Source organism: Rhea pennata, chromosome 24 (genome assembly GCF_028389875.1).
Source record: "Rhea pennata isolate bPtePen1 chromosome 24, bPtePen1.pri, whole genome shotgun sequence".
NCBI classification, from domain to species: Eukaryota; Metazoa; Chordata; class Aves; order Rheiformes; family Rheidae; genus Rhea; species Rhea pennata.
This window is the reverse complement of record NC_084686.1, coordinates 2,202,693-2,227,000: the sequence shown is the minus strand read 5'-3', so window position 1 is coordinate 2,227,000 and position 24,308 is coordinate 2,202,693. Positions and strand designations below refer to the sequence as shown.

Below are 24,308 nucleotides of genomic sequence, written 5' to 3'. Positions count from 1 at the left end.
AATGACAAGAGATAAATTCATGACACACGAAGAGGAAAGATTTTGAGCATGTTTTAGCTGATGGAGTAGTTCACAGAGAAAAGCTGAACATGATCAATCCCCAAAACAGCTGGAGATGAAGCCAGTTCATTTAAATGGTATATGCAAAATAATATGAACTTAGAAGATATTTTTAGCCTGAGAAGTTCATTTTAAAAACAATGCCTGCTTTGCATAAGCACCATAGTCCAGGAAAACAAATCGCCTGGTTATACGCATTTGACTCTATTAAATATCTTTTTTTTTTTTTTTGTTTGGTTGGAATATTTTTTTTTAAAATTCTTAAAGGCAAAACCTTTCTGATTAGTTAAACTGTGATTGCTAGTGCCTGAGGATCTTGACAGCATGAGCATGGATTGAGTCACTCCAGGACTGTTCATATAAAGACCCTTGCTGCAGTGACTGATGAACTCCCAAAATAGATTCGAATCTCAGCAGAAAGCACGTGGCTGCATGTCAGCTCAGCAGTACAGCTTGTCTCGCGCCCAACAGACCCGTCTCCACCTCTCCACCAGTATTTGTAAGAACTCATCAAGCTCAAGGTCTCAGTCGTTATCTTCTAGGCGTTGTGTGATTGAAAAGGATATCGAGCAGCTCGTTTGAAAAATCGGAGATTGTCCCGCCGCCTGCGATGGCTTTTCCCTACCGCGGCATCGCTGGCGCCGGGAGCGCTGTGGCACGGCACTCTGCCGTGGGACCGTGCCCCCGTGCGCAGCATGCTGCTTAACCGCACCATGGCCAGTTCAAGCAGAAGGTGCCACGTGTGTCTATTAAAGGGAGAAAAATTCAAAGTGAATCCAGACAGCAGTGAAAATAATTGCATGCGTTATTCCTCGCAGGGAAAGAGAAGTGAAGAACCTACTTGTGCAGCTTAATGCGTTTCTGAAGGAGTGCAGATGCTGCAGCGGGGAGCGTTGTATGGGAGAGCGTCACTAGAAAACACAGATCCAGCTAAAGTCAGTGGCAAGATCTCTATGGCGCGAGGGAGCTGCTGGGGGCCCGCGGGTGGTGGGTGGCGAGCTGGGGGCCCGCGGGTGGCGAGCCGCCCGCTGCGCTGAGCGCCGAGAGCCGCGCGGGAGGAGGTGGCGGGCTGGGGTTACTCCAAACGCGGCCGGACAGTTTGTGCCTTCTGCGCGCCAAACCGTGGCTTCTCACCGGTGGTTCTGACAGCTTAAGTGCTGCAAATACGCTCGTCCTGCACCTGCGGTTTGTTTGAGCGAATTGCCACTGGAAGGGTGCACGTGAGCAGGGAGCTCGAGCTCTCCCGAGATCCGTTCAGCCCAGCTTTACGACGAGCTGCCGCGAGGTGTCGGAGGGTTTCGCGGGCGTTACGTTAGCCCGTGGCTGCCGGTTCCCGATTGCAGTGCCTTGCTCTGCTCAGCGGCTGCAAGGACAGCGAGTGTTGTGACTGCAAAGCGCTGGCTTTGACGCCAGCTTCACGTACCGCGAGTCACCAGCATTTCCCTTCTTGAGGCTAGTTGCTTTTTGCTGTTTCCTGCCGAGGCCTTTGCGACCTGCTGTGTCACCACGCGCATGCAGCGTGGCCGGGGAGCTGGCTGGGGAAGGCAGGAGTGTGGCGAGCGCAGCAGGGATTTTATCGGAAAGCAGAGAGTTGTGTCGTTACACCCTTGCAGTGTCTTCGTAAACTAGCCCCTCGGTAAGAAACTAATTTCATAGTATTATTTATTATGCCCGTGCGTGAAAGGTGAAGCCTTGCACCTGAAAGCAAGGATGGCTCCCGCAGACCGAGCCTGCGGCTGTCAGCAGCAAGCGAGCCGAAAGCTGGCGTTTCGCGGCTGCTGCGCAGTTTCCTCGGGGCGAGCAGGGATTCGGAGGCTGCAGCATCGCTGCAGTACAGAACAGGGGGAGATGTAGAGTAGTAAGATGTGAATAAAAGCCCAGCTCGTCCAAGGGCTTCAGCTGCTGAGCTTTTCTGCTTGTGTAAAGAGGGTCAGGTACTACAAAAAAAAAATTATGTGACCAGTCTCATCAGTTTCTAAATCTATTGCTTTTCACTAGTAATCTGTCTTCTGTAACTACAGGAACTATTAAGTGACCAGTACGTGGAATAATTAAATACAACATTTTAATGATTGCCTACATCAATTTGTGATCCTTTAATGAGTGACAGAACCGCATCAAAACTCTGTCTGAATAGGCTGTGTTTTGAGTTTAAAAATGATTGCTTCCATTTAATGGCAAATTGGTTAATGATGAATCAGTGCATGATACTGCTGTTAAATGCTTGATAAAAACTGCTACAGTGTCTAATAAGGACATCGGCACAGCTCAGCTGAGGTGCCGGGGATGATAGTTATTTCGGCTCTTGCATGAACGACAGTCGCTAGGAAGCCGAGGTTGGGATCTCGGCGCTCACGCTGCCAGCTGTGGGTCTCCTCTGTTCCTCAGCATATCCCCAAGTAGAGGCAGCACGAGGAGCTGGGGGATCAAGCAGCAGCTTTGTCACGGCATCTGAAGGCTAGCGTCAGTTGTTTACTGCAATGTCAGCTGCGAGATTTTGTGCGATCTGTTGAAAACCCTGTGCTGGCTGAAGACAGAAAGCTGCAAGGTTGGGAACAAAGCTCGCTCTAACTTGAAACAACTGCATAAATATTTATTTGTGCACATCTGTTCTTTCTATGGGTGGCTTGCAGACGTGGCCACGAGCCCTCCCTGCAGCCGTGGCCGTCCCTCCTTCCTCGCTGCTTAGGATGAACCCCGGAGCTCAGCAGTGTATTTGCCCGCTGTCGCTGAGAGCGCAGCATGCAGGTTCAGCCACATGCAGTTTCATGCTAGACATTAGGAAAAGGTTTCTAGCTGGAGGATAGTCCAAGGAATAAATTGTTTGAAGCAGCAGCAGGATGTTTATCACATGAGGTAGCAGGCGTTGTCAGCAGTGGTTCAGGGAAAGACGATCGTGCCTTGGGGCAGTGAGGGGACTAGATAAGCTCGCCCAGCTCTTTCTAGCCTGAGTTCCTATGAATTTGTCAAATGTGTCTTGAATTCTCTCACTTATATTTGTAAGTGAAAAATCCAGCTCTGAGCCTCACACAGAAGGCACTGGCTGGCACCCACAAAAAAATGAGCTGGCAAACCTGTGGGCCTGGTGCCTCTGCTAACAGCACCTTTGGGCTCCAAGGAGCTAGGAGGCAAATTTGGGCAGAATCTTCCTGTGCTTTGCAAAGCCTCGTGATTGAGTTGGTTTAAGCTCCTTATTCTCTTTGGTTGTCCCTTCTGCCACCATAAAATCCTGCTGCAAAATCCTTGTTTGCTCCTGGCCTCCTGAAATTTGGATTCCAAAATGTGAGGGTCATTGGGTTCCTTTGCGCCCAGGTGCCAGCCAGGCAATGCTAGCTAACGCGGCTGTGAAACAAAACCACGAGGGCCAGCCAGCAAAACCTCCCTCCTTCACTTGTAGCAGGGGAAGCTGCTCAGATGTCTCCTCTCAACAAATCTGCCTTGCGCTGCTCTGTGCATCCCAGAGGAGAGCTGCTGGTAGTGCTGTTTTCAGGTTTTCTGGCTGATGCAATGATGAGGACAGATAATTAGCCAGATTTCTGCTCCCCAGATAGTGGCCAAATGTCCAGGACAAAGGTTTTGTGGTAAGTGTGCAGAGTACTTGCTCAGACTAATCTTACAAACCTGATCTGCTGCCCTGCTAAATCTCAAGGAGCTCAGACTCTGCCTGGAAATTGGTAGGATCTTAGCAAGATGCGAGCGGGAAGGGCTGCTGAGGCAGTTTCTTGGTGTACAGCTCATATTAGTGTTCCCCATTCATAACTAAGGTAGCAGAATGCTCTTGCTCTGCCAGGTCAAGGGATTTTTTTAGTGCTGTTTTAATAATCTTAAAAATGCTACTGAAGTCTTATGGAAAAGCTGCCCTGAGAGCTGTCTGGGAACATTTTTGCCTTCTATATCTGCTGTTTCCTGTACTTTGATTGCAAAGCCCTGAGAGGAGTCAGAGCCTTGTACCTGTGGTCCCCTCTCTTCCGTCCACCTTCGCCCGTGCACCCAGCTTGCCAGGTGCTCGAGGAGCCCGAACGAATTGCAAGGGAGGTACCCGGCGCTGGGACCTGCTTGGTAGAGGACAGGCGCTTTCTGGGTGCTGAGCAAAGCCGGGCGATGCCTCCCGTTCGGAGGAAGAGCAGAGAGCAACGTGCGTGTAGCTGCTCGAGCGTGGCGAGCCGAGCTCTGCTAGCTTAGGTCTAGGCGAGGGCTCTGAATCCAGTACATGGCTGAGTCACGGCGCTCTCTTCTGCGCGTCTGATTTATTTATTCCGAAGGCGGGATCTGAGGCAGGGACCACGTCTTCCAGCTCGGCAGACGGGAGGCTTGCTCTCGGCTGGGGCCCTGCAGCGGCCGCGTGGCAAAAGCGGCGGTGATACCGACCCGCAGCAGCGCCGATGTTCCAGGACTTATGGTAACGCTGCTCATCCTAAAGCAATGTGATCTGAGAGGCACTAAGTGCTGCGAGAAGCGAGGGACATAAAAGGCTATTTTTCCTTTGGGGTTGGCATTGCAATTTTATACTAAATTTCCTGTGGATTAGTTCATTCTTTTTTTCGTTCACACTGTTTCTTCAAGGAGGGAAGTCTCTCCCTTTTGACTTTTTTATCCATACTGAAGAACTAAAAAACATCAAGAATTTGGGATGGAAAATGGTGAAAAAAATTAGATTGGCTTTCCAGTACTGTATAATGTCTTCTAACTACAACGTACATTGGAAAAATTCTTCTAGAAATTGCATCAAAGTTAAATAAAGCTGTTGCATTGAGAGGCTAATTATTCCCTAATAAGAAATCTTTTATATATAACAGCATTTATATACTGTTTTTCTTGATTGCATATCATTAACCACCATGCCTATCTCCAGCTGACAGGTTGAAAAGCTTATCATAAGAAGCCAGGATTTGTGCTCATTTAACAACATTACGTAATGTCCTCCTTAGAGGTAAGCTCCTAGCCTGAGGATGTAATTTTGACAGAGAAGATATGCAACTTGTATGCTCAGTTTACCCCGTAGTGTACGCTCACCCGCTGCCAAGGCTTCCCCTCCCGATGCTCTGAACACAAGCTTTTCCCTTCCACCTTTGCTTCCCTTCTTGGCAGCCTGTAGCTGTCATCCAGCATTCCTGCTCACAGAACACGCACGACGCACGGGGTAATTACGTGGGCGGTGGGGAAGGAGAGGGAAGCCCTGGAGCGCTGCATCGGATCGTGGTGCATCGTTTTGCTTTGGTCTCTCGCCGAGAGGAGCAGGTATTCCTGTACTACAGTCCAGAGTACGACTGATCCGTGCAGAAGCATCCCATGTGAATTTGAGCCCGAGAGAGGTGCCCAAGTGTATCTTCAGGTTTCTGGGAAGTTTTGCAGCCTACTTTGAAGGGTCGGCTGTTATAACTTACAGCCCACCTAACTAGTTTAACTAGTTGGCTCCACTCTGGCTGTGGCACGGTCGTATCCCGTGAGGGTTTGATGCAGCACATGCGCCTGGGAAGGACAGAGGAGAGTGTTAGTGCTGCTGGATCTGCGCTATCTGAGAGCTGCATCCTTTGTGAAAGTGGAATTGAGTCCTGAGGCCTGATTTCTACCTGAAAAAAGAATTGAATCAAAACCCTGAGGATCCAAGCCCCCCACAGCTGTGCAAAGACAGTTTACTCCCCTGTCCACAGTAGAGCCAAGGAAATATTTCAGCCTCTGTGGTGAGGAGCAGAGTGGTGAGACTGGATCCTACCTGACTGAGGAGCAGACTGTGAGGTGGTGGTGAAACATGCAATGCTTGCAGCTGCTCCTTACCGGCAGGGAGGGAACTGGTGAGAAGCTTTCCTAGTCATCCACCAGCTCTGGCCGCCCTTTCCTAGTGCGAAACGGGGCTGCACACAAAGGCAGCGTGGAGGTTTGCAACTTCTTGGCATCTGTTTGGTGTTTGGCATCTTCTTGGTGTTTGTTTCTTTGGTTTCCTGCTGTCGATGCAAAGTTGTTTTGCTTTACATATATATATATATATATATATATGTACATATATAGGCATATATATATACACACACACACACTTGGCTTTGATCCGGGCGTAGTTTCTTCAAACAGAGCTGCCCTGATTAAATCAGAATGGTGACAAATTGAAAGGGCTTGAGTTTGACTTGTAAGACTTGTATAAGCATTAAAGAAACAGGAGAGAGAAAGATCAGGAAAAATCCAGTTCTGCTTTCAGACTAACAAGTGCATCGAGTATTAACTCCCCCTCCCCCCAAACACAGTCATTAGTGTTTCCCCAAAATAAAGGATGTTTTTCTTATTTACTCATCCTCATTTTAATACCATATCAGAAGAATTCAGTCATTCTAAGAACCAGGCAAAAATATATCTTATCAAATAATATTGCTTCTTGTAATGCAGAGGACGTTATCTTTAGTGACAGGTGCTTTAGGATTTTTTAAGGCAGCGTGGGAAGTGCCCCTTCTCCATCCATCCCAAGCTGTTTCCCGAGTCCAGCATCTCCGGGGGAAGCAGTGCTGTAATGGGGGTCTGCAGGGAAGGGCAGGGGATGGGGCTCGGCCCATCAGCAGCCGGTGCCCCGCGTCCTTCCTTAGGAGAAGGACGTTTGGTCTCCACAGTCCACTTAGCGCTCACGGTAAACGCAAGAGGAGAGCAGTGAGGGCACTGAGGCAGGGGCATCTGCGAGAATGGGGCTCGGCAGAGCTCGGGCTGTTTTCTTTGCAGAAATGTTACTGTGTCCTGCAGATGTCCTTTGCCCCCTGTGCGGGTTTGATCACGTATTCGAGGCTGAGGAGGGTTTGTGTCAGGTCTGGGAAGTAAACGAGTGGGAGGAACTTGTCGGAGAGAAGCTGAGGGCTTAAGCAAGTGCTAAGAATGAGCTCAAGTCAGAGGCATAATCTCTGCAACAGCTGCCCCCAGAGCACCCTCGCTGTTCCTATTAATAACTTACTGCATCTGCAGAAGGAGGAAAATAAATTTGATCCCACAGAGGTTTTTGATACCAATAAAACATCAGATTTCTGTTCTCTCTTCTATCGGTGATGCAAACAGCAGCCCTTGGAGGCAGAGCTGCTGAACTTTCTGCTTCCCTCCCTCACCATAGCTCTCCCGTTACAGCACCTTGCCTGCCAGGCCCAGCTGTGCCCAGGCCCGAAGGGCACAGCCTTGATGTGCCCTGGCGTGAGCGGGCTCCAGCACGCTTCTGACCCTTGTTTTCAGTGGGACATTCAGGAAAACACTTCCATGCAAGTCCTTTCCTCCTTTCTCCTCTCCAGTAAAAGTACTGCACAATGCAGTACAGGCGATGTGGATATGTGGTTTTATGTCCGTGCTTCGTGTGTGTGTGTGTGTATATATATACATATACTGAATAGGTGTTATAGCAAACCAAATATGATAGACAAAGCTATCCAAAACATGGTTCGTTACACCTGGAATTTTGCCTGTGTCTCAGGTGAACTTTGCCACTTCAGCTGCCTGGACAGGACGAGAAGGACTGTGCGCTACTCCCAAACAAGCCTCTCTGAGGGCTGCTGTTTTGACATCTCAGCCAGCATCAGTCCTATATGCATTACCTTCCTTGCCGGTGCACCTTATTAAACGTTGTTCTGAGGAATGATGTTGGACCAGTGTCTTGGTCTTCTGATGAAACTCAGAGGCTGTTTAATGTCCCATCTGTAAATAGTTGCTATCTTGAATCTTGTCTAGTAGAAACCTATCAAGACAAGCAAAAACTCTTGAATTCCCTGCTTCACAAGCTGCGTTACTAGGACAACACTGAAACAATTCACGTAGACTTTAATAACCCAGACCTCTGCAATGTCCAAGATCCTGGCTGACTAGGACTAGACGAAGAAAGGAAAAAAGAATCAGTGAAGATCAATTTAAAAATGTATCGTACAACTAATATTTCCCCCAAACCTGTCAGGCTGTGACAAGTTTTCCATCTAGATATTTGCAACAACAAGATCTATCCCTGGACCAAAACTTGGCATTTCGTTAATGTTCAGAATTAGCATGAGATGGAAGATTAGCCTCAAATTTATCATTCTGTATTTTGCATGAAAAGCTCAAGGAATGTGTATATTCAGCCCAAATGAATTTGCTTTGAAACTAATGAGCTCTACTAATTAGTTTTATCCTCATAAATTAGCAAACACTCCAGCAAATCTAAGCAGAAAGGGGCCTTGTTGGTGCATTGCCTGCTATGCAGCATCAAGGTCCTGAGTATCACTTGTGCAGGTTTGCTTAGGAAAAGCACGTTGTCTGCAGGTCTCTCTACTCATACTGAGATAATCCTTGCAGAACTGACTCGTGAGTCTGCATCGCTCCTGGTCTGGAACGAGGCACACATTGCACCTTACGGTGCAAGGAATCGCTGCTGTACTGCCTGCAGTTGGAAGCACCCGCATTTGGATCATTGCCTCCCAGAACAAAGGAAAGTGGGATAATGATGTTGTAGAGTCACACACACACATACAAAAAAAAAAAAAAAAAAAAAAAAAAAAAAGGAAAGAAAAAGAAAGAAGAAAAAGTATTCAATTCTGTGCTGTGCTCAGGTGCACTCACACATGACCCAGGCAGTTCCCTCTTGCAATCTTGTTGTCAGAGATCAGCCAGACAATAAATTGTCTTGCAGCCTTTTTTGGGTGGCCAGATTCCAGCTGTTAATGGTAAGTGATGTTCACAAAACCTCTTGATATGAATATAAATATTGACCTTGGAAGCTTTCCCAGAAAAAAAAAAAAAAAAAAGAGAACAGCCGAGGATGAGACTTTCCACCTTGCAGACAAGTCCCCTGCATCTATGTCGCGCACCACTTAAATACCTCAGTCTCCTTTCTTAGTAGGTAGTTTTGTATCCCATCGCTTAGGAAATACCTGTGCATACTGAACCATTGGACAGAGATAGGGCTGAGGAGATCCAACAGCCTTTCAGTCCCTGCGAGAAAGCTCCTGTGGCCCATGCACTAACTGGGCTTCCCTGCTGACATCCCCAGGTGCTCTGCGCATGGATGCGCGGCGGGAACGCTACCCTCCCCCACCACCCCTCACGTCCACAGCCGTATCCCTAAAACTTCACAGAAAAGGAGTAACTCAGGATCAGTGTAGGTCTCTGCAGTGCTTTCTCTCTTCCTCCGGTGGTGTTTCGTTCACAGATGAATTGTTTATGGGGGGAGCTTGTCCTTTCCTCCACGGAGAGGAAGGAAAATGAGCAGCTCGGGTCTTCGGGCTTGTGCAGAAGAGGCTTTTCTTTCATTCCCCCAGACACAACGCTGTTACTTTTGGGGGGAGAGACTTCTTGTAGCTCATGGTTTTAACAGCATAACCTTTACTTGAGCAAGACCTAAAGACATTAAGTAATAACTGTTTTTAGCAGTAGCCAGGGGCAATCATCCTGCTGACTGCATGAGACAGGACAGCAAGACCTTGCGTCCCCACTCCCCGTCTTTGTGGAAAAGGATGGAGTAGTACTGAGGGACAGAGTAGTGCTGATGACTAAGGGCCCCTAAACCAGGTCTGTCCTAGCAGGCTGTGACCTGACTCCTTGCCTGGGGGGGGTCTGTGCTTTAGCTTCTTGGCCGACTGCTCCTCGGGGGATGGGGGCTTTTTCCTTTGCAGCTCCGGCTTCTGCTGTTGCAGCTCTCCTAAAAGCAACCGGCCTCATTTGTACCTGTCCATTAGCCAATTAGAGATCGTAGCTGAGATTGCTTTTTGAATAGAAACACTCTTTGACACCGCTGCCTAATGAGCCTGCCTGCAGGCCCCACTCCAGCTTGGAGAAGGAGACAGAGACCTTACAAATCCTAGTTACCACTCCTAGTCACTAATCTTAGCTCCTGCATTAGTCATGGCTCTGGGCAGGTAATTACAGTATTTGTGTTATCTGTGCCTGAAATGGTTGCAGATAGGGAGGGACCATGTTCTCAGAGGAAGGGAAGGCCTGGGTGAAATTATTTCACCACGTTGTTCATTACTGCGGTTGGTGTGAAATGGAGGAGGAGTACAGGAGGTGACAGCTGAAAAGCCCCAGCTGCCCTCCCTTTTTTTTTCTAGGGCTTCATCTCAGGAATGGTTTTCTCTTGGTCAGGACTTCCCCTTGGCCTGGATTCAAGCTGGCAGAAAAATGTTGTTGCTCCCCTGCTATTGCATGAAAAGTAAAATTAATTGAAAAAGTCTTAGGTTGAATCATTTCACCCCCCACCCCCCCCCAAAAAAAAAAAAAAAAAAAAAAAATCGTTCCTGAAAGGGTGTGAGCTGCCCTGGAAGAGACGAGCAGAAATGGTGCCGGGGGAGAGCATTTGGTTTGTAGTGGAAAAAGAATTGCAACAAATGTGTCAGCTTGAGTCAAAACAAATAAATATTTGTCAGTAGGTTTCAAAATATTGATTTAAACCTGAGGTTTTTGTCTCCACCTCCTTGCAGAGAAAGAGGCTTTCTTCATCAGTATTTGTGTTTCTCTAGAATTCATTTTCTTTCAAACCCCACCTCTTGTTTTTTCACAGGAGACTGTTTGCCCTAGCACGTCGGGTGTCTGCAGGAGTCTGTGCTGGTGTTTGGGTACCTGAACCGCCGGCGGTGGGTGCAAAATCCCCTCCGCAGCCCAGCGCCCCGTGTGCTCTGGCATCGGCCCAGCCTATTCCCTGGCACTCTTGGGTTTGTGGTCACTGCACCTCCTTGTAATGAACTGTCGCTTTTATCTGTTAATTGATTGCCTTCTAATCTCACCAGGATATCTTGTTCTGCAGTTAATGCTTTTTTTCTCCTGTTAGGAGATATGCCGTTTTAATGCAGCACAGACGAAGCAAGAGGTAGTATTAAGCCTTTGGCAAAGTCGTAAAGATTTGGGGTGGTTTTCTGTAGGTGGTTGGTGGAAGATTATTGTTTTTCTAAGAAAATGGCTGCCTGTCAAGGAGTCTTGGACTTTGCCCTGGGGCATCTCCTCCTCTTTCTTCGCTGCACCCTTGCTTGCTCCAGGCCAGCACCAGGCTTCCTGTGCCCCCCCCCCTGCAGTTTGCACCCTTAGTAAGGCCCTTGCTGGGTTTCTGCACGAGCAAATACGCAGATCTCTAAACCTGCTTTAGCAAGGTTCAGAAGGGGAAAAAAACGCCCTTGAACCCGTTGCGGTTTAGTTCTCTGGCAGTTCACTCCTAGCAGAGGCGCTGCCGGCCCTGCCTGGCGGTCGAGAGGACGGGCCGGCGCACCGAGGGTGGCTGCCGAGCCTCGCTCGGCAGACGCTCGTCTCGCAAACGCGCCCAGCGAGACGCGGCTGCTCAGCCAGGAGCCGCGGGAGAAGGGACGCGCAGGCGGGCGGCGTGGGTGGGCAGCTGGGGGTGGCCGCAGCGGCGTCCCGCCGGCGCAGCAGCACGCGGCGCGGCGCGGCGCGGCGCGCAGGTTTGCAGAGCCAGCTGCTGGGCCCTGCAGCGAGGTCTGCTTCAGCAACCTCTCCTAGCAGTCCCTCTGGACACGTAGCTTCCCTTGCCAAATGCATTGGGTGACTGTCAGCTCTCCCTAGTAGCCGTCTTTCTGTTCCTTTACCTGAACACCCTCGCTATTAGTAGAAACAAATTACGTGCAAATCTCTCTACGCTTCTGTTTATTCCTGTCCTTTAAATCCTAGGGCTTTTACAAGTTACAAGCAAAACCAAGGCAAAAGTTTTGCTGGCAGCGCTTCTAAAGCCCTCGCTTCTTGTATCAAGCTCTGGACAGAATTAAGTACTTTGCCAGCTCTTTGAACAAAACCTGGCTTTCTGTTCCCGGTTTGCATAGTGCTTAACACAGGGGTTTCGAGGACCATCCGGGTGCTCCCACTGTGCACAGCAATGACTTTAAGCGTTCAGGTAGCCAAGAGTTAATTTGGTCAGGAAGGCTTGCAGATTCATCAACATGGAGCCAGAGGAAAGGTAAAAATACTGGCAGCTGACAGAGTAGGAGGGATGTGGATTAGGAAAGATGGGAGAGGAGCTCTATTCATTTACTGGTGCCTAGAGGGTCTGCAGCCTTGGCAGCGAAATTACTAAAAGCTAGAGAAACGGTTGGCTCTGCCTGCGTTGGCTGTGATGGACGGACACCTGGATAGACGTAGAGGGGACGGGTCAGTGGGGAGGGCCTGCTGGACCCACGCCGGAGGCGTGAGGCCGTCCCAGCTGGGCTCCTCGGGGGCTGCCCAGAAGGACAGTTCTCCCCACGTTTGCTAGGTGCCGGAGGAGGCGGTGTGAGCCACGCGCGCGCCTGCTCCAGAGGTGGACCCTGCTCCGGCGCGGGACGTGTGCCCCGTCTCGGTCCGACCCGCGCGGCCCGCCCCCCCGGGGGACTGCGTCGTCGTGAGCGCTGTTCTCAGAGCACTGAAAGCTTGAACTTTGTGAGACGTGCAGGGAGGAGAAAAGAGAAAGGCAACCCGGCCCTTTCCGCGTGAGGAAGCTAGCGCGGGGCAGGCTTGGAGAACCGTAGGCGGAGTTAATTAGCGATGTTACAATCTGATGCTGTGGGTCATTCCATCAGCTTTAGCACATCTACCCGCAACATGAATATTGAAATCACGGGGGCCACTCGGAGCCATTAATCTCACTTCCCCGTTGTGGACAAAAGACGTTCTCATCCCAGCCACAAAAAGGCTCTGCAGGGATGATTGAGTTACTAGAGTTGCTTAAAAGCTGCCTGCGTCAGTGAAAGCCAACTGACAGGCGGGGAGGGGAGGTCAGAGGTGGAGTTCATCACCTCTCTAACAAAATTAATCAAGGGGAGAAAATCAGAACACGTTTGCTATTGAATGCTGAGTCAATGCTCACCGTGTAGGGCATCTTAGTGTGGTCCCAATTTAGATTCAGATGGGAATGGGAAGACTTGGGAAAAGTCTGAGGAAGGAGAAAAACTCTTTTGTTTTGAGGGAAGGAGGGGAATGAAAGAGAGAAAGAAAAGGATGGGTTAAGAAAAGCCACAGAAAGAAAAAATTGTTGTCAGGTATCTCTGCTACTTTAACCTCTCATGAGATTATTAGAAGGTTTTAAATCTGAGGAGGAGGAGTGGAAAACGAAAGCAAACCATGCATGAGCATGCCTACGCACTCCTTTTCGTGGCAGCTTGACCAGATGACAGCAGAGCCACCCTGGAAAAAAACTGAGTTGACTGGAGGTAGATGTGGAGCAAGTGAGATGTAGATAAAGGCCACGAGGCAATGCAGGTGGGCCCTAGCGGATTTATTCCTTTGCGTGTGCGTGGAGGAATGGTCAAAACTGTCTCCTCTTCAGGCTGCTGGACAGTGACACTGCTGTAGGACGACGCTTTCCACGGGGCGAAGGTCCCACAGCAGGTAGTCGTCTGTGATGGAGCTTCTTGTACCTTCCCCCTCGCTGATCCCATCCTAGCTGGTGTGGGGCAAGGGGGCCCTGCAGCAAAGCGCAGTTGTACCCCTGGACCTCGGCACAGGGCGAGCGGAGAGCAGATGCTTTCCTCCCCCCCGCTGCTGTTCAGGAGCGAGGGCGCCAGGCGGGCTAGGTGGGAGACTTTTCCCTAAGCTCCCTGCTTCCCGCAGGGCCAGCCTTGCCCACCCCCTGGACACGTTTCCAGGGAGGAAGGAGCAGCTTTTGCAGAGAGGGCTGCGCTCGAGCGCCGGCCGCGCACGTCGCCAGCCGCCGCCTTTCCAGCTCGCCCGGGCCCTCCGCTCCCCCTCTCCCGGCAGCACCCGGCTCCCATAGAGGAGCTGCTCCCTTCTCCCTCCCTGCCGAGTCCGCCCGAGCCGGGCCCCGGGGCAGAGCCTCCGCTCCGCTCCGCGGCGGGCGGACGCTGGCGCTTGGTGGGAAGGGGCAGGAAACCTTCAAAGGAAACAGCTCGCCGCTGGGGAAACTTCTTCAGCAAGAGGGTTGCCTTTTTTTTTTTTTTTTTCCCCCCTCTTTTTTTCTCCCTCCTCTGTGGAATGGAGGAAAGCAAAATCCAACTGAAGCTTTTATTAAACTTTGCTGCTGCAGTGCTGTGTAAAATGCTAACAGCTCCTGTGCCCTACGTGGCTGTCCAGACCTTTTTGGAACCTATTAGATCTACTCCTTTTAAGGGATTTCCCAGGATAAATGTGTATTCCTAAAGAAGAAAGAAGAGAAAAAAAGAGAAAGTGTGCTTCTGCTTTGTCACTGTTGAGGCTCCCTTGAAAGCCTGTTTGTTTAAATGGGAAGTGTGCTGCAGGCCTAGGTGCTGACTGCCTGGTTCTCAGGTTAGCTTGTGTAGTTCCCAGCAGTTATTTGTCAAAAATATCAGGACAAGGGCAGTAGACCAAGTTACAGTTCATTTGATTGTTAGGGGAGTGTGAAAAAAAATTATTTTTAAAAATAGTGGTACATGAATCTCCTCCAACTGCATTCAAGAAGCAGGCAGACAGGAAAAAAATGAGCTTTGCTCAGCTTCAAGTCTCTGCTTTTGAAGCAGAGGATGGTTCCAGAGGCAGTGCTGCAGAAGGCAGAGTATTTTAGGTTTCCTTCTGGAGCCAGCTGTAAAACAGACTTGCTGCAGAAAAGCAAATGCGAAGTAAAGGCAGAAGAACATGCATTTCCTTACTCTTCCAGGGAAAGCTGTCTTTGAAGTGAGGCCATGTCTGTTGATGGCATCCAGCAGCTGAAGGAGAATGAGCTTGGCCAAGGACTCAGTTTGGGAGTTGGATTTTCAGGCAGGCTGCATGTTGCTTGAATTTTTTCTTCATTCCTTTCTTGACCCCCACCACGAAACTTGACAGCTCTCCTTAGGAGATTAGTAAGGAATGGAGCCTATAGCTTGAAAAAATTCCTGAGCTTGGATAAAACAAAGCTTATTGGGGCAGAAAGGAAATGACTGAGTCCTCAGTTCTTAAAGGGGGCTTATATTCAGAGTTCATCTAAACAGCAACCTACCACAATAATAATAATAATAATATTTGGTAGGACTGCTGGGGAGCTGAGAAGCCTGTAGGAGATGAAGGCTCTGCTCAAGTGCTTTCAGCACTGAGCAGCATTACCTGGATTCAGGCTCCTGCCCCGGGCCTCCCCGGCTGCGCGCGCTCCGTGCGAGGTGTCCCGCTCACCCGGTCGCCTGGTTTTATCCTTGCAATACAGCCAAGGGCGAGGGGAGTAGTGAAAAAATTAAACCGAGAAAAGACTTAGAGCGCTATGTTGTAACAGCTGGGGCCAATATCTTACAGAAGTGTGAAGTCTCTTATTTTCTCTGCTAACGGTTGGTGGCACATCTGGAGAGCAGGCGTGGGGAGAGCGGGGCTGATGCCCACGCGCCGAGCCGCGGCAGGGACCGGAGCGGCGCTGCGGGCGCCGCCGGCTCTCGCCGCAGCCTGGGGAGAAGCTCGGACGAGACCCGCGGGCGGCGTGCGCGGCCCCGCGCCCCGCGTCGCGCGGGCGGCGGAGGGGGACCCGGCCGCGGGAGCCGCCGGGTTTGTTTTCCCGCGAGGCGCCTTCGCGCCGCTGGCTGTTCCTGCCGCGTTTGGGACCGGTACCGGAATAATATATTGTGCTAGGGCTCAGCGCAAACTTGCTATTTAATAACATAATAAACGGGAGACCAGAGATTATGTTTACCAGACACACAGTCCCGGAGACGTTTGCTCCTCCTGTTGCCATGGTTACTAGAGTTGTCTGACAATATTAGGGCAAAATGTTCACATCATTTTTTTCCCCTTGTTTTCCTTCTAGCATAAAATACGATATGAGAGAACCAAATTCATTCCTGGTATAAGTGCAGTGTGGTTTCCAGTATTTCCAGTATTAAACCTAGGATGTATGTGTGCGTTTATATAAATAAATACACACACACACGTATTTTTCCTCTTCAGAAAAGCCCAAAGAGTTGCTCTAGAGTCCTCGCACGTCGCTGCACCTCTCTCCTCAACCCTTTGGCTGCTGCTGTGCGTTGCATGGGATGGGTGGTGCCGGGTGCAGGAGAAGAAAGATTATCCGAGTGAATTTTTGTATACAAGGAGGTCAGCATGATTTATTTAAAGGCAAAATTTTGAAAGAGCGTTGCTTCACTGGAAGGAGTTGCTTCATTGCTCAGAGGAGTGTGGGTGTTCTCGTTTCGTATTATTCCGGTGCAGTTTGAATCAGCTTCTGCCTGCGAGGGCTGCAATCGTCCGAAAGCCGGTGCCTCACCTCCCGCGCAGAGCCGCGGGGAGCCCGAGGGCGCCGCCCGATTCCCGGCTCCCCGGGACCTCGGCCTCGGCGGGCGGCCCCGCGGAGGGGCCGGGGGCGCAGGCGGGCGGCCCCGCGGGGAGCCCGCGGCCGGGGGCGCAGCTTCGCCTGCCTCCGCGCGGCCGCGGCTCCCACGCGAGCAGGGCGAGCGCGTGCAGAGTTCCCCTTCTTGGCAAGTAAACTCGGTCTTTCTTTTTCCTCTTGCAATCTGATAATCCTAAAACTTTGAGCGCTGAGCATCCGGGAGGAAAACTTGCTGACTGCAAAAGGCTGTTCCCTCTGATCTGCTCCACCAGCTGCCGCTTGCAAGCGCCGTTTCAAAGAAATTAACGTTTGTGTTTCCTTGATCCTCTGCCCTAAATCAGGCATTTAATTTTTGAAGCTTGCTCCTGAAACGGGGCTAAGTGATAATAACAGGCCACAAAGCTGAGGATGGGGTTGCTTAGCAATACAACACACAGATGTCCTTGAGTCGCTGCTCCGTTCCAACACCTCGGCTCAGACGAACCTAATGTTACTGTCACAGATTGGCACAGAACTCCTTAAAGCATCGCTTCATTGTAAAATTTAAACGTTAGACATTCAGATACAAGCAGCTCATACTTAAAATGCCCAGTCAAATTTTTCCCCGTAATCTTTGTCCTTTTTTGCTCTGAGCCTGTTCCACAATTTATTCCTTCCACACGCGATAAATAACTGAGCTAGGAACAGAAGATCGCAAATGACTAGGTATCTTTTTTACCTTTGCTGGCTGCTGCAGCGTATTAAAATTACTGCTGGTGATAATCCCCCTGACCCAGGGCTTAATGATGCCGTGAACTCTGCAATGGAGGTTTTGGTGATCCAATTGAGCTAATTAGCCTCTGCTAAAGTGGATTCAGGAGAGAAAGAAAAAAAGTGTCACTCATTGAAGATATAGGAAGCTAAAAGACTATAAGCAAAATATTAAACATATCACATCTCCCCTTTGTCCCTTCTCATCATCCTTGAATTGCTCTCTGCCTCTGCAGTCAAAAATTAGATTATTAAAGATGACAACAAGTAAAATAGCTATTGCAGCTCATCCACTTCTTGGTGGTCATAGGAAAAAGGTTCAGGATTGAGTGAGTCGTACAGCCAGATACACAAATTATGAAGAGAGGACATCAACACAGGTTGAAAAGCAGCTACCTCTGGAACAAGATGTAGTTGCTGTGTGATAGCCTGCAGCTGTATCAGATGTGAGGTACATCACAAGCACTGAAGGGTATTTTTCAAATGGAAACATCAAGGAGAGTTTTAGAATAGTAGAATAGAATTTTGCAACCTGTAATCTAAATGACGTTTTGGGCAAAATGGATTTATTAGTGTGAAAAAGCATATGGGTTCTTTACGTAACACGTATGTACGTGTGCGCACTGTGGCATCCGACAGGCACTGCTTGTATGGTATTATGCAATCACACACGTAAGATGAGACTTGTGGTATCATGTATCATGGATTTTTACTGCAAAATATAATCTAGACCGACAAGACTAAAGGCAGGAAAAAAATTGATCATTCCCTCAGCTTACCAGTGAGGAAGGAAGGTACAAGGATGCAAAAGGCCCTTTAGAAGCCAGTGTGGGGACAAGCTCAGCTGAAGGATTCTGGGATGGCTGATTTCAATCCTGCCTTCAGAGAGATGCTTTCCACCATCTCTGTGGGTTCAGCTCTTTCTTTTTGCTCTTAATTTACGTTAAACACCGTAAGTGTTATTGTAGGCCCTCCGGTTATTTATTCTTTGCGGGTGAGATGAATGGAAGCTGTAGGTGTCGGAGCTGTAATAGCTTGTGAACGCTCCCTACTGTTCTTATCACTTTCCCAGCTTTTGAGACTGTACCAGGAGGGGAGGCAGCTCATCCGATGAGTGGCCAGACACCAGCCTGGCCCAGCACTTCCCCTGTTTTCCTGCCTGCTTTTTATCCATCATGTCCAGTTAGCAAACTCTTCTAACCTTGTAGGTGTCCCTGCTTCGAGCAGAGTGTTGAACTACAGGCCTCCAGAGGCCCCTTCCAGCCTAACCTGGGCTATGGTCCTTTTTGGCCTTGGGAGTCTCCAGACTGAAGATGGTCTTTTCCCTACACATCTGCATGTGCTCATATCTCCAGTGGTGGTCTCAGGGAGGTTTCAGATACCAGCCTAACCCCTGCATCTGTCCACCAGCAGAAGTAAATCACAGTAGGTGAAACTTCCAGGGATGCAGTCAGACGTCTCGTGGCTTTGCTTGCCGGGTGCCCTCTAACTTTTGCTTTGTGCTGTTGTTTGAAGGGGGTAACTCCAAACCGCTGTCAGTATGACTTCCTGCAAGAGGTCTGCTTTCACCACCTCCATGCCAAGCCCTGCTTAGGAGACCGTCTCCAACAGGCACACTCCCCAGAATAGAAAAGCTGTTTGCAATTTCCCCTTCAAATGCATCTGAGAAGCATTAATAGGAAAATCCATTGTGTTTTCCTCCCCCTTCCTGTGATATTAAAGCTGATAATATTTCTTGAAGCAAAGAGAAGGGTATTTTAATGGAACATGCTCAGCAGATGGGATTTCAGTGGCTCTAGCTGATCTAATTACTCTCCGTCTCTGCCATCGTTCTATGGCATACTTCATAGCCTTTCATATTTCTTGTAAATTTTGTGCTTTTACAGCCCTAAGAAATGAAACAATAACATTAATTGATTTGGAAAGTTGCCCACCAACTGCACTAATAAAGGTAGCAAGTGGCTAGTTGTGTTGGAAAGTGAACGCTAAGAGGAAAAGACAAAATTAAAGCCCATAATTCCAGTGACAGCTGCTTAACTCTTACCACGTCAGCACTACCCAGCCTGTTTCTGGCCAAAAAACATGTCCCCAGAAACCAGTATTTCAAACCCTCTAGACAGTTTATTTTCAGGACGGATTTCTAAACCATGAAATATTTATACAAACATTTTTGCCCCTGAAAACAACAGATACAAGCAAAGAATAAAAAGGGAGAAAAATAAAATCTGTTTTTAGGAGTAGGACTTGGAGAATTAAGAGCAAATTTCTGAGTGGGATCACTTGCCCGTGCTCTGAGAGCGGAACATCATTCAGTGCCTGGTTTGATTATACATCCCACAAGACCACCTCCCTTATGCTTTCTATCAGCGTTGTCCTTTCTTCTTAAATCAAACCAGAACGCTGCAACAGCAGGAAACTGGTTGCCTGGCCTGGGGTCTGCTTTGGCGGTGGACAACCTCTCGGCCGCCGGTGCTGCGCAGCAGCCCGGCTCCAAGAGCAGCCCCGCTGGCAGCCCGCCTCCGTGGACGGGAACAAGCGCCGTTTGCAGAGGAGCAACGCCGTCGCGTTGCTCAGCCGTGCATCGCCACGGCCGGTCGTCCTGGGGAGGCTGTCGACGCTGAGCAGAAGTGCTAATAAGGCCTCGCAGTCGTTATCGTCACCCTGCAAAACCCTTCCCTCGCCCTGCGTGGCTCTCGCAGCCCTGGCCCGTAATTCAGTGTAAGGGCAGGAGCCCGTTAACCATTTTGGGCAGCTGCTGCGTAGCAGATTGCAGATGCTGGGCACCATAATTGATTTATTTCTCCACGACAGGTCTCAGGGAGGTTCCCAGTGAAGTCCTAGGTTGTGAGGGGAATCTGCTGGCCGTCTTGACAACTGACATGATGGAGAAAATTGCCATGTCGCTGCTTATTAGGGACAATGTGTTTCATTACTGCTAGAGATGCTTGAGACTGAGTGTGGGCAGGCCAGTGACCGGCGAAGCTGGGATTCACCTGGAGCTGGTGTCCCTGGGCTGGGTGGCGAACATTTGGGCAGACACGCTCTGCACGCAGGGGAGTCTGCTGGGGCACGCGGGCTGCTGCAGCCCGTCTTCATGCTTGACCTGTGCCTCACCTCCGTGTTTGCCAGCCAGCGGGAGGAACAATGCGCTGCTTTCTAAGTGAGGAGGCCCTGACATTTTCCATGCTTCCCAAGGGATGAGATCACAGAGGAACTCATGGAAAATGATTCCTTTTCTTCCTAATTAGACAGTGCCTCCATGTGTCACCCGATATAGATGTTACTCTAGGGCTATTCAAAGCCACTTGCTGGTTCTGGCAAAGCCCCTTAAGAAAGTTCTGTTCTTAGAGGCAACAGGACCGAGGTGAGCTGCTTCAGGTGCAGGCTCTGTCGTGCACTCTGCTTGTGAGACCGTGAGGGCTTCCTCTCTCCGTTTATCGGGTCCCGAGCGTCCACCCTGACCCTCTTCCATTCAGCAGGACTTGTAATGCTTCCATATGCTACCTCTTTTCTTTGATGGATAGCAAGCTGTCTTCCTACAGAGCCAAACAGCACACTGAATTCTGCCTCTCAGTTAAGCCTAGAAAGCATTACTGTAACAGGATATTAATATTCCACCTGACTAGTACCATAGGCAATTGAGGCGCTGATTACTTATAGAACAGAAATCTGTTCTGACAGTTTTTGCTTACCTTATTTACTAACATTAATTGTTTCTCTGGGAGCCTGTAGCAAGGTTAATGTCTGTCCTAAGGAAAAGAAAACGTCTCTCATCAAAACCATTTGTAAACAGTCTTACCTTGGCTATGTGCTTGAACATCAGCTCCACTAATTATCCAGATGACTCCTGCATAGTTCCAGTTACTCAGGGAGGCAATGTGAATATAAGCCTGCTTCTGAATTTCATTGAAAATGCTCAATTTTCTTCAAAGTTAGTGTCTCTCTTATATGTTCTCCTAGCAATGGTGATTAGCAGAGACTGATGAAGAGTCTCACTGGGGTCAAAAGAGAGTGGGAAAGGGCATTTTCTAAATTTCCTACTTACCCCAGCTTTCATGGTTCCCAGGGCCCATCCATGTCACTTGGAAATACACTTGCCGGAAATGAGGACTCGGTGTCGGTGACAGATGAAATCATCATAATTGAGTTGGGAGCTCGTCCTAATCCCCTCCCTCGTAATGAGATTGCTTCCTAAGGTGAAGGTCTGTCCTGCATTGCAAGCTGCGAACCCCTCCCCGGGCAGTGCTGCCAACTGACTTGTTCCCAGGCACCTGGTCTGGGGCAAAAAATAACCACCATCCACAGACCAAACAAACTCGAAAGAATCTTTAGCACCTGCAAGTGACACTGAACACCTTTGCCGTTAGCAAACGATGTCTCCTCTGGGAAGATCAGTGGCAGTCTAAGTGCTGGCAGTCAGGCACTCTATCTGTGGTGAAGAGAGAGCTGTAAAAATACAGATTGCCCAGGGAAGCAATATTTGCATAAATATTTTTACTTCTAGCTGATCTCACATCTTCCCAAATGCAGCCCTGCCTGGGAAATGAAATGATCTTTTTTGCATGCTATCCATAGCCAAGGTAATGGGAGATTTTCTGCTCCAAATAGCGACAGTAGAATCATATTCAGCAGGTGAAAAATTGCCTCTCGTTTTCCTATAGCTAGATTCATTATCACGAGTCTTAGACCGGGGGGTGGATTTATACTGAGAAATAATGTCTCTCAACAGAAAAGGGTGGCACTAGTTTAAATATCGGGCCTAGGAGAAGGATAGTTAACCTCATAGGTAGGAGGAATGCAATCTATCATAATAAATGTTAGTATAAAGATTAGTATTAAAAAGGAAAAACTAATACACTAAACTCTAATACTGTATTTTTCCTGGAAACTCTCTTGTCTCTACTTCACCCCTACTGCTTTTCCTTTGGCAGAGTTGGGACCCTTTGGAAGCAGCTTAGATGAGTGCAGGTGATTCTTTTGCAGATAGAATTTCATGATATTTTTAATTTTACTGTACAATTGACAAAGCAGATTGCTCTGTTGATATAGCTACGGTTCTAAAATCCTTCCAGATTTTGTGTTATTTGAAGGGCATTACAAAACTTGTCATCTCTGTTACATTTTTGTTGAGATTTCAGTTCTTTTTTTTCTTGTTAGATTTTCTTTTTGTTGGATTTTTAGCCGCTTCAAAATTTTGTTTTGAATGTGAATACATTTTAATTGAAATTAAAATGTTAATGCCACTCAAGTGTTCATATGAGCCACTGCTAACGAGGTCTCAATGATAACACACTCAATGACCCACCTAAAGAGAGAAAATACAGCAGAATGCAGATTGTGCCTTTCCGATAAATTAAGCAGAGGAATAGAGAAAGCTGTATGTAGTGTTCTCCCATCTTAGTGCTCCTATCCTACCTGGCATTCACAGCCTTGGGCTAGACTGGGACCAAATGTACTAACCGAGAAACTTCTGTTATCAGAGTCAGTTTCCTAGGAAGGAAACAGGCCAACGAATGGAAGTTCTGTATTACCGTGTTACATGACTCTGTGCTGTATAAATACGATAAGGGCAATATAAGGAAATTGTAATCGATACGCTAGCACACCCGTTGTCCTTAGAGGCTACTTGGACTGGGTTTATATCTTTTACTACAGTCACTCTGAATTCTTTTCACAGTGCAAGGGTGTAATCACATAGCATCAATAACGTATTAATATATTCCTGTGTACAAAGCAGCTCTTAATAATTACCCCAAACCTTAATTAGCTGAGACTCAATTACACTAGCAGCTCACTGACATTGTTAAGGTTAATAACTCAGTGATTCATAAGACAGGATACATTACAAATCAAATTGATTGTAGTAATTGTTGCATTGAACCATATGAACAACATGCAGCGTGTTGTTTAGCAACACTGAAACAACAACTTTTCCCAGTGTTCAGGTCCCTGGGAGAACGGCGGTGGTCTGTAGCATACTCCTGCTGTAAGCAGGTACTATTACAGCATCCAAGCAGCTCCGAACGCGGGGTCTTGCCTTCCTGGCGGGGAGTTTCACGGCCCAGCCCATGTCTCTGCAGGAAGACCCACGTGCTGCACCTCTGCTCAAACCCAGGGCTAAGAGTAGGCTTCAAGCTCTGTGTCGTCTGCTGCGCGCAGGAGAGAACACGGTTACACGTTTCTAGCGAGCTGGTAAGAAATGACAGCTTTTCTCCCCAACACTGGCTGTGCTATGGACATGCGAACAAATTCCTTGGCAGGAAAACTGCACTGACGTAACAGGGTTTTGACCTGTTGATCCCCAGATACTCTCCTTTAACTTTTATCCCTTTTCTTTACGTAGTTGGAGTGAGACAGGACTGCTCTTCTTCCTCATCTTCGGCACTGACTAAAGGAGTGATGGCTTTATGTATGTGTTGAAGTGACTTCTCAAATGAATCTTAATCACATGAGCTAATTAGAGTCTGTGTTTGTTAATCAGATGTGAATAGCAGACTGATTTCTGTATTTATATCAATGTCGGCTGGAAAACCTCTTGGCAGATGGGCAATTGTTTGCAACCCAGAAGTCTAAGTGGGCATTCTAGCAGGTTGCAAACATAATTTCACAGCCAATTAGGGGAAAATGAAAACAGCAATTCTAGGGTCCACCATAGGCTCCCAGGCACTTTTGCAAGCATGATGGGAGGCTGTGAAGTATTGTATATTTGGGTCTGCATTTGGTATTCCTGGTTCCTCCTTACACCAATTGGCAAGAATTGTGCTAAGCTGTGCATGCAATTGCCCAGTTTGCTCTCCCCTAGAAAGCAAATGAGAGTGAGATTTCACTGTCTAAGGGCAACTCAGCCTTTTCTCCTCTGAGGCTGATAGGAACCAAGCTAAAGAAATCTGAGGCCTTGAGTTGGGGAGCAGCTGAGAATGGGAGGCTGAGGCTGATGTTGTGTCCAATGAAACTTTTATCCAAGTCTGCAGTGCTGTCTGGAACTGAAAACAAGGCAATAGGTACGTTTAGCCTTAGCAGGTCCCCGAGAGCCTGTTCCTTGGAGAGCAGGTGATGGTGGCGCTTTCTCTTCTGCCCAGCCCTGCTTTACCCAGCACCTTCAGGGATCTCATTTGATGCGATGGAGCAGAGCCCTTGCAGGGGTCTGGGTCCTGCGATGAACACAGCTGGCAGCCAAAACCGGAATGCAGTTCTTGAGCGTGTTTGGGTTCTCTTGCTGCTGCCAAGAATTACCCTGAAGAGTACTTAAATATCTCTCTTAATGATTGCATTAAGTTGCATGCTACCAATATTCCTGGCAGTTCCTTTGCCAGTGTAAGTGCTAAATATCCTGATTTTATCG

At 48.6% G+C, this 24,308-nt stretch overlaps 1 long non-coding RNA gene across 3 annotated transcripts in view; it reads left to right on the top strand.

The window, feature by feature from the left end:
* Positions 1-24,308, top strand: part of LOC134150540 (uncharacterized) — a 113,787-nt gene that overhangs the window by 56,885 nt on the left and 32,594 nt on the right. For 2 of the 3 annotated variants that reach the window (XR_009960669.1, XR_009960668.1), the window contains exons 1-2: positions 533-793; positions 879-995. The exons of the other annotated variant lie outside the window; for it this stretch is intronic. This is a non-coding gene — a long non-coding RNA (uncharacterized LOC134150540). Of the gene's footprint in view, positions 1-532; positions 794-878; positions 996-24,308 lie in introns of those variants that run through there. 3 annotated transcript variants of the gene reach the window in all.